A 6,542-nucleotide genomic window follows, 5' to 3' on the forward strand; every position below is an offset into this window, starting at 1 on the left:
CATTCCGAGATCTCCTACGCTCGCTTCTGGACTCTGATCACAAAATGGGTGATGGACAAGTAGCACATCCCTATTGTTGCTAATTCTCCACTCTCTTCGATATGTACTTTCCATACTACGAAGATAATTGTCTCCGATGCATCTAAATTTCAGTTCATTGGCTCCATCCCTGAGTCGATGTTTGGAGACGTTCCTAGCGACAACCGCATCATCCGAACCTACAAGGAGTTTCGTCGCTCTGGTCATCGAGAGCTCACTCCTAATATGATTAAGTCGATCCATGAGGCCGATAGGCCCGCTCCAAGGGGAAAGAAAAATGAAAAGGGTAAAGACAAGCAGGTTGGCAAGGGAGCGAAAGGCCCTTCTCCGAAGAAACATAAACCTACTAAGGTGGCTCAATCTCCTCCACTGAAGAAGAGGAAAACCCAACCTAGGCGAAAGCTGATACTTGCTTCCTCCTCAAGCGAATCTGAGGAAGAAAATTCAGACTCTGACGAGTCCCCTCGTGGTAACACTCCTCCACGATCGCCTACCCCAGAGGTGCATGTCTCCAGCTCTCCTGTCTCTTCTCCACCAATCATCATTTCTATTTCCATTCCCCCCCATAACCTCCACCACTCAAATACCACCTACCTCTATCCCAGTACCCCCTCCCATTTTCACTGAAGCTACCACAATAACCGCTGAAGTAAGAACCAACGTATCTGATACGGGGGCTCTTACTAAAGCACCCGAACCCACTCCCACTACTGCACAAACATCTCAACCCGAACCTACATCCACAACCGAGCCTCCACCCTCACCTACACCCTCATCTCCTGCTCACTCCGCAGACAATGAAGAACCTTTTCTTGGCGGGGAGGACATGACATTTGATTTGGTCTATTACAGTCCGTATCAGGTGCAAAGTGACGATGATGATGATGCTCCTGTCACCAAAAAGCATCTCAAGGAGCTTCACGAGAAGATTGATTCGCTCATTGCTTCCTCCTCTTCTTCATCACAGTCTACCCTCTCTGAGGCCACTATTCAGAAGATTGTCGATGCTTTCTCTAAAGCTCATGAAGCCTCTATCAGCTCAGCCACTGCATCCATTGACGCCTCCACCAAGGCATGTGCTGCTGCGACCGAAAAAGTTGAAAAACTATTTGCTGATGCCTCTTCTCTTTTGCAGTCTTTACAAGAAACTGCCGATACCACTAAAACGAAGCTTGACCCTATTGTCAACAAGCTGGCTACCTCAGTTGCCTCAGAACTGAAGTCCTTCGCCACTCTTCCTCAAACTCTCACCGATGACAACTCAGCGTTTAAGGTGACTATTGAGGAGCGCCTCACTAAGCTACAAGAAGATCTAGCTGCCGAGAACTCACGCATGGATGCTCTCGCTCGAAAGACCACTGCTCTCAAGGTCAAGAATCTTCAACTCTCCAATTCTCAAAAGGAGATTGAATCTATTCGATCTGAATGAGAGGTTGTGTCTTCATGTGTTTCGGATGTCCACGCCGCCCTTTCCAACATCCTTGATGCACATGATCCAATACTGAATTACTCAGTCAGGCGTACTCTCGCCGAAAAGCTTGCTCCTGCCCTTTCTCTCCGGAGCAAAATTGAAGGGCTCCTTGAGTTCATGTCCATTCTGAAACAAGGGGGAGAAGATGTATCTCAACCACCGCCTCCCACTTCTACAGCAACAAAAACAACCGAACCTCCTTCAACAGGCCAAGCCTCAGGTTTGGGTGTCAAAGACAAGGGGAAGAAAATTGCTGAAGAGAGCGATGACGATAAAGAGACTATTGCAGATCTCTTAAAGAAGCAAGGTCGAGACAAGGATGCTGATACGAGCGCTCGCGTTGCCAGAGAGGCTGAGGAATATGAAAGAAAAATGAAAGAGGCTCATGACCTTCTTGAGAGCAGAAAAACCCTCTTTCCTCCGTAGACTCTTGAGAAGCTGCTGAAAGAAGCGATTGAAACTCCCAACATTCTATGGCTTGAACCGGTGATTTCACTGGATCGCATCAATTCTGTCAATTCACAGTTTGATATGCCACTGACCCGAAAGGCCTTCATCTTCCATGCCTTTGATAATGTTGCTGATATCCCTCATCCTCATCCAAAGGTTGATACGGATCTCGTCGAATTCTACCTGAAGGCTGCTCAACCACAATATCAAACTTGGAGCGCTCAGAAAATAATCAACGTTTGGGTCCTCAAGCCGTTTAAAGAAGGGATCTTCACGAACGTTCGGTTCAAGGTGTTGAGGGGTTCTGCTAAGACCGAACATGCCATATCGCTAGCTGATCTTCCCAATTTGAATCCACATGATTGGATAATTTTGCACAACATCCTCCTCACAAATGAAGCAGAATATGGTCCGATCATTGATCACTTCAAGAGGATGCTTGTATGCTACATAATGGAAGTTGCCAAGATGGATCAGGAGATCGCTAGTGTTTTCAAGAAAAAACCCACTATCTCACCTATTGACTCTGCCAGTGACCTAAACATGATGCAGATGGGTAAGATTGACCCGAAATGCAATTCAGTCATGTTTACCAAAAACGAGGGCCAAAAATGCCTGTTCGCTTTGGTAGACAAACATCTCTACACCACTGCATGCCTGGAACATGTTTTAGGAATCATTCATCGTTGCAAGCAGAATTCAGCGGATGACAAAAAGTACTTCGATGAGATGATCCAGTGGTACATTCGCTTCAGACAGACAATCCTCGCTCTTATCCCTCGTCTGTTTGATACCACTAAGAAGGTTCCTGCGGCTGGACCCAGCAAGAAGAAGTGATAGTCTCGCTCCAATTGACGCAAAGGGGGAGATTGTTAGGTCTAGTTAGTGTTGCGTCTTGGGCTCGATTCTTAGTCCATTTAATCTCCGGTATGGGCCTATCCATCCGTGAGTTATTTTATAGGGTTTAATATTTATAGATGCTTGCATGCATCCTTAAACGTAAGATTTTAATAGAGATTTTTACAGCGTTCATCGTAAATATCTTTTGTAACCCTAATATCCTCTACAGTGGAAGTTCTTCATCGAGCTCTGCTGAGGATTGAGTTAATTGAATCATTCGACACATTTAGATTCATTCTTGTGTTTTATCTTACTGTTTTTGCTTTCTTGATTTACCTGTTATAAGATCTAATTGATCAAGGAGTTTTATAAATTCATCATTAAGGATTTTGGGGATGTAGAATTCTTTGAGGTGAAGGACCCTCTTTCCACAAAGCGTTGGCTAGTGGATATTAAGTGTGCCCAGATGACGAGCTTCTGCCCAAGGGGTCGAAGGTGAGATTCGTTGCAGGATGTTTGAGGTAGGGAGCTCGGGATTGGTGAGAGGAGGTTGGATATACTTTGGGAGCCCCAGCCATTAAGGCCATGACATGGTCAAATTTTGTCACCCGATTTCCTACGGAGTTTGCGGCAGTTGTTGAGGTGTAACAGCTAGCGAGGGAGTTTTTGGATATGCGACAGACGACAGAGACCGTAAAGGAGATCACCGCCAAGTTCAGAGAGAGCCTTATTGGTACCCCAGTATGCCGCAGACGAGGAGATGTGGAAGACTTGGTACCATGACATGTAGATATCAGATATTCAGGAGTTTGTCAGTTTTTATGCATGTCCGGCATTGGATGACATGATATCCAGGGTTCGGGAATGGGAGATTGATTTGGAGCATATATGGAAGAGGAAGGCAAAGCTCGGGCAGATGACGGGGGTTTCAACAAAAAAACTCAAGGGCTTCGATTCTAGATCAAAGGGTCAGCAGGGCTGGAGCCACTGTGGCAAGTGCTGCAGGGTACATGATGGGGTCTGTAGCACGGGTGGTTCAGATTGTTACAAGTGCGGCGAGATGGGGCATTTCAGCAGGGATTATACTGTTACTACCACCACCACCACCCAGATATCAAATTTGATTTGCTTCCATTGCAATCAAAGGGGCCATAGGAAAGCCAACTACCCAAGTTTAGTATCAATATAAGCAGTAGCAACACCTACTTATGCGACTTTGAGGATCGCTAATGGCCACCACGGCAAGGCAGAGGCGCTAGTTGTTCGGGGAAGGGAATTTCAGCTGACAACCGAGGAGGCTCGTGCAACACCCGATGTGGTCACTGGTATGTATTTTCTACTTATCTTCTTATTTATGTTATTTTTCCTACTTATATGTTTGTATTCTTGATTAGGGTCGTTCCTTGTGAACGGTATTCCTGTGTTGCTCTTGTTCGATTTAGGGGCTACCCATTCTTTTGTATCCCTTACGCTTAGCAGGAGGTTCGACGATGTCCGTGGAGAGTTGGATTATCCATTAGAGGTTGATATTTCAGATGACCATTTGGTGTGAGTGTCGAGGGTTCACCAGGGATGCACTTTGGAGTTATTCAGTAAGTAGTATCTGATTGACTTGGTTCTGATTCCCCTGGGCGAGAGCAATGTCATTGTGAGGATGGATTGGTTAATCCCCAATGGGGCGATGATTGATTGTGGGTTTCAATTGGTACGTGTTCGTACCCCCAAGTGGGTGAGAGTTGATGATCCACGGTGAGGGTGCTCAACGTGGGCCGGTTCTATGTTCGGCAACCAGAGCTAGGCATTATCTTTAGTAGGGATGTTCCAGATTTGTGGCCTATATGATGAATACTGTGAGATTACCATAGATGACGTACTGATTGTTTGGGAGTACCCAGATGTGTTCTCGGAGGACTTTCCAGGAGTGCCTCGAGAGAGGCAAGTGGAGTTTCGGATTGATTTGGTTCTAGGTGTAGCTCTGATATCCAAAGCACCTTATCGGTTAGCACCTCCAGAGATGCAGGAGTTGTCTATGCATCTACAGTAGCTGCTAGAAAAGGGATTTATTCGGCCAAGTATTTCACCTTGGGGAGCATCACTCTTATTTGTGAAGAAAAAGGATGGGACGCATCAAATGTGTATTAACTACCGAGAGATGAATAATCTAACAATGAAGAACTGTTACCCGTTCCCAATGATTTACGATTTATTTGATCAGTTTCAGGGCACATCTGGTTCTCCAAGATTGATTTGCATCTGAGTTATCACCATATAAGGGTCAGAGAGGAGGACATTCGTAACATGGCCTTCCGGACTCGTTATAGTCATTACGAGTTTGTGGTGATGCCTTTTAGACTCACCAATGCTCCATCCGCATTCATGGATCTTTAAATCGCATATGCAAGATCATGTTGGATCGATATATGATAGTATTTATTGATGACATCTTTGTCTATTCCAAGACTCAGGAGCAACATGAGGATCGTCTGAGGGAGGTATTGGAGACTCTAAGGAGGGAGAGACTGTATGCAAAGTTCTATAACTATAAGTTCTGGTTGCGTGAGGTGCAGTTTCTTGGGCACCTTGTCAACCAAAGTGTCATTCTGGTTTATATGGCCAAGTTCGAGGTTGTGATGAGGTGGGAGGTTCCAAGGTCTCCATCTAATATTCGAATTTTCCTTGGATTGGCATTTTACTATCGGACATTCATTTAGGATTTCTCCAAGCTAGTGGTTCCTTTGACTCGGTTGACGAAGAAGATCGTCATGTTTCGTTGGGCGCTTGAATAGCAGGTAGCCTTTGAGACTCTAAGACATAGATTATGTGAGGCATCGAATCTGACCCTGCCAGAGGGTGTTGAGACTTTGTTGTTTATTATGATGCTCCGATCACGAGCTTGGGTGCAGTTTTGATGCATCAGGGTCATGTGATCGCTTATGCCTCAAAGCAGTTGAAGCCTCACGGGGCAAACTATCCTACACACGATTTGGAGTTGGGGGCTAAGGTGTTTTCCTTCAAGATTTAGTGACATTACCTCTATGGGGTTCGTTGTACTATCTACACGAATCAAAAGAGCCTGAGGTATTTGATATATCAACCAAATCTAAACATGAGGTAACATAGATGGTTGGATGTGGTAAATGAATATGTATATGAGATCCTTTATCACTCGGGGAAGGTCAACGTGGTGGCCGATGATCTCAACCGCAAGGCGGTTTCTACCTCGATTAGGGATGTATGTTTGAGGATGACGATGATTACCCCACTATTAGAGCAGATTCAAGAATCTCAGGTTGATTATAAGAAGGAAGAGCACCGGAAGAGTGAGCGCATAGTGGGGAAGGTGGCTTCCTTCTATTATTATAGTCGGGGGTTATTGACCCTTCATCGAAGGGTGTGAGTTCCATACTGGGGTGGTGCGTGGAAGGTTTTGATGGAAAAGGCGCACAAGTCGAGATTCTCTATTCATCCCAGAGCCACAAAAATGTATAGAGATCTCCGACCTGATTATTGGTGACCATGTATGAAGAACAATGTGTCATGGTATGTGGAGAGGTGCTGGACTTGCAGAAAAGTCAAGGACAAGCATCAGTGACCCCATGGCAAAATGGAGCTGTTGGATATTCTCGTTTGGAAATTAGAAGAGAATACGATGGATTTTATCACCAAATTACTTTGGACAACGCGCGGAGTGGATTCGATATGGGTCATTATAAACCGACTGACCAAGTGCCCGCATTTTATA

The sequence above is a fragment of the Lactuca sativa genome, chromosome 1 (genome assembly GCF_002870075.4).
Source record: "Lactuca sativa cultivar Salinas chromosome 1, Lsat_Salinas_v11, whole genome shotgun sequence".
Lineage (NCBI taxonomy): Eukaryota > Viridiplantae > Streptophyta > Magnoliopsida > Asterales > Asteraceae > Lactuca > Lactuca sativa.